Here is an 11,514-nt window from a genome sequence, read left to right on the forward strand (position 1 = left end):
AACTTGCCATACAGCGCGCTTAACATTCGATTTATTGCAATATTCAAGCCACCATTGACGCTATACATGCAGATTTATTGAAAAAAGTAGTAAAAAATGGACTAATCGAGTGAATAGACTTTGTAACCCGTATCAGCGGTGGACATATGCCGCATATCTACCAGATTATAAAAAGAAGAAACTTATTCCTAAAATATTTATGTTTTGTATTATCATTTTAAATTCTCAAGTTCTTTAAAACACCCCATACATACCTCAGATATGATAATAAGACTAGGAAAAGTGCTCCGCAAAAATGTCTCATCAAAAATTAATGGAGCTCGGGACCAGCAACTTTGTAGCTGTCCACTTCCTAATACTAGCGAAATTCCCCTTCTCTCTATTCAAGATTGAAGAAAATAGAACAAAAAAATAAAACAATTTGGCCATCGAATTAAAAATGTATGTAATTTTTTTTATGAATTAAAAAAATGTTTTTGAGCTTTTAAATAACGAATTTAAAATGAAAAAAAAAATTCCATGACATTCAATCACATATACTTACATATTTACACATAATACAATATATAATTGGCGCGTACACCCTTTTTGGCTTCTACTCCTATTTGTGGAGGGACTTACAGTTTCAAGCCGACCCCGAACGGTAGATATTTTCTTTTGAATATAAGGATGGCGAAACAAAATTTTCTTGATGCTAGGCCCCAAATTTTTTCTAAGGCCAAAAATATGAGACACCTATTAACTTGGTTGGTTGGTTGGTTTAAGGGTGACCCCGCATCGGAGTGCCACATAGACCGCAAGTTAGGTCCGTTGTGTTGCCCTAGAGCTCATTATTTTAAATGATTTCCCCACCTAACCGAGATTTTCATTGTAGATTTTGGTCAAAGATATTAATTCGTTTCGAGTTTTTGATGAGAGATTAAATTTTCAGGTCCAAGAGTACTGAATGATTGTCAATTGTTGGAGAGCCTAGAAGAGCGAGTCGACTTCTGGCTAGACCGGGACAACTGCACAACAAATGTCTGCTCGATACTTCCTCATCTTCGTCCTAGCAGTATCTGCACAGGTCGTTTTGAGGAACCCCGAGCTGACGTGCGTGAGTGCCCAAAAGGCAGTGGCCGGTAATAAGAGATATTATATGCCTTAGTTCATGTTTCGAAAGACTTATAAGGGTTTTTGTCTGTTTCAGATTGTAGGATGGCCAGATTAGTCTAGTCGTAACGCAAGTAGTTTCCACTCGCCACCTCCTATCAGCAATGCTGTGAAATTCTCGATCGATGAGCATTTTACATGTTGAGAGCGGAATGTGGATTGTGGGTAAGTTACTAACTTTTGATTGCGCAGCTCCAGCTCTTCCGAGCTCATCAGCTTTGCAGTTAACTTCGAATCCACTGTGACCCGGTATCCAGATAACTTGGACAGAATTCTGAACACTTATCTTGTTAAGAGATAAGAGACAGGATCGAACCACATCTGAGTGGGTATAAGAGGAGCTGAGTGCTCGAACGGCCGCTTGACTGTCGGTGAAAAAGCGGATATCCTCTAGTGATATTCTCTTTTCTAAGAGAGTTTTCGCAGCATACCAGATAGCGCATACTTCCGCTTGGAATACGCTACAGTAGTCGGGTAATCAAAATGATAGATTGATGTGAGGGGAATTGGAAAAGATTCCAAATCCCACTTTGCCGTCTTGTTTTGAACCATATGTATATATAATCAGAGGGCCATCGATTTCGGTTAGATTTGTCTTCCATTCTTCCCTAGTTGAGAGTGAACAGGAGAATAGCAAGGGTGGTGATGGAAGACTTACATGATAGTCTATGTCGGAAGAGATAACAGTGTTCCTGTTCAGTATGGCCGAATGGCCGAGATACTTATTCCATTTCGATATAGCATTCATGCGTGTCGCTGCTTTCGCTGCAATCGCTTTGCCAGCCAGATCGATAGGGAACAAGTGAAGCAACGTGTTTAGAGCCTTAGTAGGTGTTGTACTTAAGCATCCTGTTATCAGGAGGCAGGCTGTTATTTGAGCTCGATCAATTGTGGCTACTCTACACCGTTTTTCGAGTGCTGTCCACCATACAACCACACCGTAGAAGAGTATCGATTTGATGATCGAGGTATATATCCAATAAATGATCCGAGGTGAAAAACCCCAGGTTTTGCCTATAGCTTTCTTACAAGTATAGAGAGCTATGAAAGCTTTTTTACATCTGTTTTCGATGTTCAATTTCCAACTCAACTTCCTATCTAGAATAACTCCTAGATATTTAGCTGAATCAGATATTAACTTACTTTTTTATTATTATTTTTATTTAACATTTAACTCTCCCACCAACGCTTAGAAATTGCCAAGGAATTCCCAGTGGAAAAATTCACTTTTACCAAAATTTGGCTTAAAATCTTTACAGGTCGTTCTAATTTACTTATATTATTTTCTTTTAATCATATTCATTTATTGATTTAGAAAATTTAAAAATTCAAGGTTTCTTGCAGACTAAATAAAACTAACAGTATTGGTTACAAATATATGTACATATTTTGTAATTATTTGAGTGCAATTATGTGATAATGAAATGTGAAAATGTGTGATAATTTGAAATTATATAAGATGTCTATAAATCAAAAGCCAAATAACTTTAAATGAACAGTTCTAAGGCGCTCTAGGAAGAGTAAATCACTACTCCGAAGATTTTTTTGAGGTACGTGCAAATAAATTCGCTCTAAGAATAAAGGCGAGTCATTTATAATAGAATATCGAAAACAGAGCTGAGAGAAAGTATACTTCATCTGTTTTGAAACGATTTTAAATTTAATAATGCACACCTTGCCTTGTATGAAGGAACCGGATCAACGAAGTTTAAAGACCTACATGCGAAACGAAAAATTTTTGTTTAATGCTTTCAAGTCTACTGATGTAATACTGTTGAAATGCCAAAAAATGATGCCTTACACTTTATTAAAAATTATGTACCATATATAATTTTAATTATCTATATTTTATATGATCCTCGAAAACTTCTTGAAATAAATAAAATGTCAAAAAATTTTATGAATTAAAACCTATTTAAATTTTCTTTTGAAAATTGTAATTTGACTAGCACTAGTAATAAAGCTTCCGCTTGGTGTACTAGAATTGAATCACAAAATAAATAAATAAATAAAAACAACAACAATAATCTTGTTTTGGCCTGAAACATAATAAAAAAGTAATATTATAATAATATACTTAAGATATGGTGGCCAAGAGTTATAATCAACGCGGAGCTCTGGAGAATTACACACCAAAATAGCATCACCAGTGAAATATAAATAAGAAAATATGGGTGGATAGGGCATACTCTGTGAAAGTTTTATGAGGAAATACCGCATGCCGCCTTGACTTGAAACCCGCAAGGAACGAGAAGAAGAGGCAGACCATTGATGACTCGGCAAAGTACTATCCGCAATGAAACTGGAAAATCGTTTACTGAACTAAGATTTTGTCTAGAAATAGAAACGTTTGGAAAACTTTGGTTGAATCCTTAAGCTCCTAAAGCAGTATGGAATAATAATAATAATAATAATAATAATAATAATATAATAGTAAAATTTTGGCCTAACAAAATAATATATTAATATGTTGCTTTTAGGTGTTTCTTAAGGGGACAGACACCTGTAAACGGCCATAGTTTCCCTGATTTTCGTTAAAATTTTTTAAAATGGAAAAGTCAATATATTTTTTTTTAATTGGCATACAGTTTATTTATACATTAAATAATATAACCTTTTTTTATTTCTTATTTTAGAAAAGTCAATATAATTTTTTTAATTGGCATACAGTTTATTTACACATTAAATAATATAACATTTTTTTTATTTTTTATTTCAATCAATTAAAATTGCGGATGTACCCGCAATCCTTTCAGGAAGGTCGCAGCGGGGCTTCTCAATCGGCGGGCATTGTAGCATCGTGTTACAAAAACCCAATATTTTTTTTGCTTATTAATGTCATAATTTCTATATGAATTAAACAAAAATGGAAAAAAATTCGCGGAATAAAATGCTTAAAAAAATGAATTTTGGGGCGGATTTTCCTACTATTTTTGCTTCGAAAAAATTATTTAAAAAAGAAGTTTTCAAAATTGTAAATTCACATAGATTTCATTTCAGTAATATCATAAAAAAGATGTTTGCAAAATTTCAGGGAGATCGGTCAATAACCTTTCGAGTTATCGCGTACGCCTATTCGAAAAATTTAGTTTTGACAAAAACGCGTCGAAAGTTTTAATACAACGTAACTATACCTCTCCCAGCGCTCGAACGCAAAGAATAGAGTCGGCACGGTTGACGATCTGTAATATAAGAAATACTTAAATTTACGTTCCCAAAATTTGTTTGACGTATTCTTAAAGGATTATATTAACATTTTTTGAAAAATAATTTTTTTTTCGAAATTTTACAGGTATCTGTCCCCTTAAATTGTTTAAGCAACTTATTGTGGAAGCTTAATAACTTTTTTTATCTTACCTGGAATGTAATTTTTTCGGGGTGTATATAAAAAATTGTCTAAATTATTACTTTTTCCACTTATGTTCAATGTTAAATAAAATAAAAAATAAAAATAAAAAATAGGTGTATGATTTTTTAGCCATTTTTTTTTTGTTTTGCTTTTATTTTTTGTCATTCTAATATACACCTAAGAATAAAATAATAGATTGGAATATTTTACATAGATTTGGCTGCTTTTATTTTGTTTTAATTCTTGTTATTTGTTTATAAAATCGTAGCTTATGCTACAAAAAATACCATAGAAATCAGAATTTCAAACTTTGTACAAAATTTATAAAAATTCGTAAAATGTTCGTCAAACTTTAAAACTTTTGGATGAAACTTTTGGATAAATTAAATTTCGCGTATGTAATTTTAAGATAATAAAGAGCAAGTTTGAAGTGGCCAGAAAATAGAGTTAAGTTTAATTCGTTTTTTTTCTTAACGGTACTATGCATTTTCTTCCATAGAGTGCACAAACATTTTATTTTATATTGAGAAAATGCGCAGCAACGACGTCTTAAGCCACTTCAAATTAGCGCTGTAATATAACAAATAGGATGGACTATAAAACTGCATACCCAAATTTAGGGATTTATTAGAGAAAATATTGGCACTTGCAAAATAATTCGTTTAATTCTAGATTACTAGTTACCAATGCAGTATTAAGATGATTTCAGGTAATTAGAATTGCAAAACAAAAATAAATTAATAAAAACACGGCATCCGCTCCTAAGGCAAACAAGGGCATGACGTATCGCAGACGTCAAATGTAGCCAAGGGGTTAAAGGCATGAAATTTTCACGAAAATTTGATGAATTTTTTTTTTAATTTTCTTCAACAAAGTTTGAAACCTTGACTTATGTGATTTTTATAACAAAAAAAAGACAATAAAAAAGGTTTTCAAAACTACTAAAATGTCGCGATTCTATTATTTTGCTTGTAAGTGTACATATAGTGACATACATCAGCGGCATGGCAGATTTTTACCTTGGAACAGTACATGCCACGCAAGCGCTCCCAAATTGTTGAAATTTACATTCAACAAATGAAGTCAAATTTGTGTTTTTTCCAGGTGGCAACGTTATCGGAAAAACATTTCTTATAATGATTTTTTTAATGTTTGCTTAATACACATGCCGTAATACACTTTTTTACTGAACTATTTTTTGTACTTCAAATAGGTGGCAACACCGGATACATTTTTTTTTATTAAAATTGTTAAAACACCTTTAATTTTTTAGCTATACCTTAATGGAACTGGAAAGTGTGAGAAATTTATATACATACATATACTTTTACCATACAAACAGCTTCAGGTCATTGCTGCTATTGTTGTCAAATTCTAACTGCAAATTCTAATTAAGTTAATAAGTTAATTAAAATAAAATAAAAAAAATTCCATTCACAAGGCCTGTCTCTTCTATCTAAAATATTTCTTTGCGCTTAACGCACAAACCTACTGCACGTTGCATAAGAAATTCTATTGTATTTGTTCCTATTCTTTAGCAGCCAAAAGCCTGCACATGAATGTGGGTTAAATTAATTTTAGAACCGATTTCGTTTTCATGCTCATGCTTTAATTGTATTTATATAATATTTATTTTTAAATAAGAAGTTACTTATTTATTTTAAACGAACAAAAAAACCGCTAAAAACCCGAGCAAATATTGAATTTGCGCGCACAAATTATGTTGGAAACGCCTCATCGACTTTTACGGCCCACCGAAACGATAAGCCAACGTCAAAAACCGGTATCTGACGATGTCGCAGAAACCCTCAGCCAGGTACTACCGCCTGTCTGACTAACCGACTGCCTAACGCCTCCCTGACGTCAAAGCTTGGCGCAGCGAGTAGCAACGTTGTGGCTCACTTGTACTAAGCTGTGCTGTGCTGAGCTGAAATGAGCTGAACTTGCGCTGAGCTGTGTTTTAAGTACCTACACCTAAATGTGCAAAGTAAAAGAAATTAAACGCTAATACAAGTCGTTTGACGCATTGCTTTTGGCACACAAAGCAAAGATAAATAACAATTATAAATACATTTTAACAAAATAATACAAAACATATAACAAAATAACAGAATGAAGCGATGAATACACACCAGTGCGCAGCCAGCGGTAAATCGGACTATTTTGATAACAGCGTAGGTAGAACCGGTTCCTCAGGAGTTTGTGCGGGTCATTGTACCAATCTATTGGTATAGGACAGATATCAATCATCAGTTTGTTGCCAAAATATACAATGACTGAGATTACCTGATTTTATAATACCGAGAGTCCCATTCAGTATTCAAAAAAAGTACTTTGGATAGAACGTTGAAAAAATTCCCAAAAATATAATGTATGCTAAAAATTAATATAATAAACAAAAAATTGTAAATTACCGAAAATGTGCAATGAAGAATACATCTTATTTTATAGGGCTGTACAATGAATATGCTCACGCCACACTTTCAACTTCAGAAATTTCAAAAAAAAAAGGATTTTTTTTTCTTTAAAGGATGCTCTATGACCCTAAAACTAGAGCCATAAGCACTGGCTGTCAGAACTTAAAGCAACTAGAAATTATTCAGTTTATTTATATACATACATATGTAAGCAGCACTTTAAGTGAGATTATAGTTATTTAGATAACCTTATTTACAAAATTTATATACGACGCACTATGCGGAATATTAAATCTAATGCGAAGTCGATTTGGAAATTTGTAAGCTCGGAAAAGTCGTATTTTAGTATACCTACTACGTTGTGTCACTAATACAGGTATTTCCGACACTGGGACACCCTCAGACTTTTCTTCTAAAACTTCTTGAGCTCTTAATTTTGGCAGGTTGCATATTTCACCTGAAAACATCACCATATCGATATGTTTTCTCGTAAACCTTCGTCGCAAATAGATGTTAATGGACTCACGATTATCTTGCTCAAAACTGTCCGGCGTTAGCAATTCCTCCTGGAATCACCTCTAATAAATCCCTATTCCCTGGTATTTTTCTGAATGATTAGCATTATACTACCACCACACCGTTCCCGAAAGCGAGCGTAAAAATAATGCTGTCGAAAATTGTCAGGCATTTCAAAACTTTTTGAATGTATTATAAAAGACAAGATTTGTTTTACATTTAAATACATAATCTAAAAGAGTTCAAAGATGTTGGAGTTACTATATATTCGCCGATAAAATTTCTTTCAGTGGCCATATTAATTTCATTCTTATTAAATTGTATTCAGTGCTGAGCTTCACTCGTTCGCTGTGAGCGAATTTGAAGGAATAAGCTGATTTTCTGACGTAATAAGTTCGATTAGGTGACAGCAGTTTATTTAGAACAGAGGTTTGCAAAAACTGATATTGTGTCGGTCACTTAAGAAAAAAGGTAATGCTCGTTACCATCTGAAGAATGACTGACTGGAAGAGCGTACGAATAAGTGTGAAATGAGCGGGCATAATTGTGCTGTCCAGTCCCCTATTAAGTAGCTGCCAAAGTTACTTTCATAGTCTTGCTCCGAATGGCCAAATATGTATTGTATTCTATCTCTATTAGATACATTGCGGAGCGCATTTTTTAGAAACAATTTAACATTTTTTTTTTTTTAATTTTAACCTCATTTCAAGGGCGCCAGCTTCACAGCAATGGTTTCTAATAGCTAACATACACGCCCAATATTCCTCCAACGTACTAAACTTAAAAATGTATATTTGATACGGAAGTGAGCTTTCCCCTTTCCACGATAAAACCGTGCTTAGATTTTGAACTTTTTTGGTGGAGAAAGTTTTTGATAGTTGCATTCACTTCTAAATTCAATGGCAACGAGAAATTGGTAAGAGGAAATTGGCTTCAATTACATAAAAGATGCATTGATAATTTTCTAAAAAACACTTGCCATTAAATATGGAACATAATTCTTCTTAAATAACCACCAATGCTTCATTTTATCAACTAAATTTTTCACTTCATTTCCTTGACTTCCGGCACTTATCTCACCAAAAGCAACTCTAGTTTCATCTTTCAACTCTTGAATACTCACTGAATGGTTATCGTCACATTTAGAATAAAAGAATAGTTTGAAGTAGTCAAACTCAAACTTATATCAGCGTTTCAGCTGATTACTCGATGTTTGAAAATTTTCGAAAGTATTTAATATTTTCTACTTGCTTTAAGCAAAAAACGACACATTCCGTAACGATCTTACCAAAAAAGAAATTTTCTGGCACGTCAAGGATATAATTTTAGTTATAAAAGCCCAAAAAATGTATATATCAAATTTAAAAATTTAGAAGGGTCACCCTGTATTATTAATTTTTTGAGTATAGAACTGAAAGATATCGACTTCGGCGATCTTTGGTTTCAGCCTGGTGGCACATTTCATCATACAGCTCTGAAATAATTAATCTGCTGGTTCCATCAATATGTTTGGACTACTTTGACGCATTTAAAGTTAATATAAGTAATTCAATATGTTGAACTGGATCGGATTTGCTATAATGTTAGTTAGGGAGTGGTTAGGAACAACCTTTATAACTCTCAATTATTCCGGAAATAATTCTAATTATTGGTAATTATTTGTCTTCAAAGTGCCCTCGGGGACTTTGGCACATTATAATATATATTTTTCTACATTCTTTTTTATTCTTTCATTAAATATAGACTCACATGTGTTTTTTCTTATTTTTTTACTTGTATTCGAAATATTTCGATGAAAATTAAATTGAAATGCATTTACCCATATCATAACTTTTTAATCTTAAACGCGAATAAGAAATCATTGGAATTGACAATAGTGTAGTCTTGCCGGAGGCTTGCAAATGAAAATAAAAATGAAATATTTCAGTTAAATGTTGGTGATGGGGATGGGGGTTTTGTGCCTTCTTACTACACACACGCATATGACGTTTTAATTTTGGCCTCAATGGTTTCAACGCGGAAAGGATTTCTACGCAAAAATACTGCGGATTGAGTAGCCGGAGTTGGACTGATAAGGGTTATTTTTTTGAAGTGCGGCCGAGGGCCTAAGCAAAAAATGTACAAATTCGCAAAAACACTTCTAGTCGAAGCTACTGTAAGATTCAATTTTATATGTTGATATTTTTAAAAATGTTTCTCAATTCCAAACTAAACCAAAAAACTACTGCAGATTTACAAACAACCTTCCACTGAACGTCTCTGCATGCGAACTTTGTTCTTATTTCAGGTGTCTGGCAACACCAACTTTTCGCTAAATTACAGAGCTTAAAAATGAATTACTTAAAAACTATAAACCTCCTGAGGGTGCGGTGTTCAGTTTTAAGATAGCGAAATATCCCTCTATTCACCCCTTACAACCTTTTTTCCCAAAACATGTTACATTATACTAAATTTTTTTCCCCCAAACCACCACCAATCTCTCTGTCTCAAAAATATAATCAGGCAGAATTTTCGTGTTTGAAAATTTGGAATTGAGAGATATTATGGGATAACTCTAAAATGCTGCTACTTCAAGAGCACTGTGATAAAAGCCCGATATGCTGCGGATAATGCAGGCAAATTCAAGATGTTTAAGAATAATATTGTCCTAGGCATTCGAATACTTTTATTACTTAGTTATAAATTAAATTTCTGATAATATTAGCTGTGAAAGTAAAAAATATCGATAGCCCAAATTCCAAACTTTAGACGGGCCACCCTGAAGTTTTAATTTTTCGAGTACAGAAGTTAAAGATATGGAATTCGCCGATCTCTGGCTTCAATTGGGTGGCAAATTTCGCCACTTAACTCTCTAATAATCCATCCACTAAGTTCGTTAAATGTATGCTCAATCAGATGGCAGTAGGTGCCTTGAATCTCCAAGCCATTCGTGAAATAGAGTCTGAAACTATCAGCAAATGCCTTGAACAATTGGATTGAGCAGCCAGCTGAGACAGGTTTGCAATTGGGCTTTATTTATTTATTTTATATTATTACTAAAAAATATATACATATGTATATATATTTGCACGTATAAATTTTATTCTTCGAAACTGTCCCAAATTTATTAAACTGTGTGTAAACATATACACTTGTATATATGTATGTATGTATGTGAGGCTAAAAACAATTATTTTAACAACAAAACTCACCAGCAATGAGAACAGCATAAATTTGACGTTTAAATAAATACAGAAGTACGCCAACCCAACGGCTTGTTCGTCATCGCAACGGACGGATAAGTTTTTGCGTACACAAAAAGAGGGAACAAAAACACAAATAACAAAAATTTTAGTGAGGAAAAAAAGTGCTCGTGTTTACCATTGACGACAAACGTACGATATTGCCACCGTTGAGCTGATGGATTTGGCTGAGTAATTGATTTGGTTGCCTGTACCGCCACTGGCAGGGTTGACTGGGTATTGGGTATTGCTCATTGACCGCGGTGCCTTATGGCATGGATTACGGCTCATTCAGCTGGTGTTTATTTTTGGTATTCGACAGTACCTACTTATTTGCTTTGCTTCTTCTTTCTCTTCTTCTTCTTCTTATCAGCAGCTTTACTTCGAAATATTCAGCGCATTTGTTCATAAAGTTATTTATTATTACTTGCTTATACTAAATACTTGTGTCCTTTTTTCATCAATTGAATCAGTTGAGTGCCTCTGTGTGCGTACTCCGTATAAAATCAACTACAAAAAATGTTTCAGCTTCAATGCACTTTTAAGCAGATTTCCGCTACTCACTGCTAACAACTTTTGCATCTGCATATTAAATTTTTGCTTTTCTCCGTATTGAAATAAGTGTCTAGCCTCGCATAAACAAGAACTTTGGACTCTCTGAGGCATATGAATAGTGTCGCGTGGTTTCAAACTGGAAATATAATATAATTTGTAATACGTATGCTAATTATAATACACTGATTAGCCGGAAGATTGTTCAATGGTCGATTGAATGAGAATTCCGCGAAAGTAGTCATTTGTGGAATGCTGTGGCGTAATTATTTGTGAAAAAACAGGAAAAAAGCGAAAAAAAATTAAA

General features: G+C 33.6%; 1 long non-coding RNA gene across 2 annotated transcripts; it reads right to left on the reverse strand.

The window, feature by feature from the left end:
• Positions 1-6,106: 6,106 nt before the first annotated feature.
• Positions 6,107-11,151, reverse strand: LOC128857365 (uncharacterized). 2 transcript variants are annotated; one of them, XR_008453934.1, is made up of 5 exons: positions 10,795-11,151; positions 10,626-10,687; positions 6,788-6,877; positions 6,634-6,723; positions 6,107-6,475 (listed from the first exon to the last, which is right to left on the reverse strand). It is a non-coding gene; the product is annotated as an uncharacterized LOC128857365 (long non-coding RNA). The 2 variants fall into 2 exon arrangements; XR_008453933.1 differs by having other exon boundaries at positions 10,626-11,151.
• Between the last annotated feature and the right edge of the window lie 363 nt (positions 11,152-11,514).

The sequence above is a fragment of the Anastrepha ludens genome, chromosome 2, assembly GCF_028408465.1.
Source record: "Anastrepha ludens isolate Willacy chromosome 2, idAnaLude1.1, whole genome shotgun sequence".
In the NCBI taxonomy this organism is placed as follows: Eukaryota; Metazoa; Arthropoda; class Insecta; order Diptera; family Tephritidae; genus Anastrepha; species Anastrepha ludens.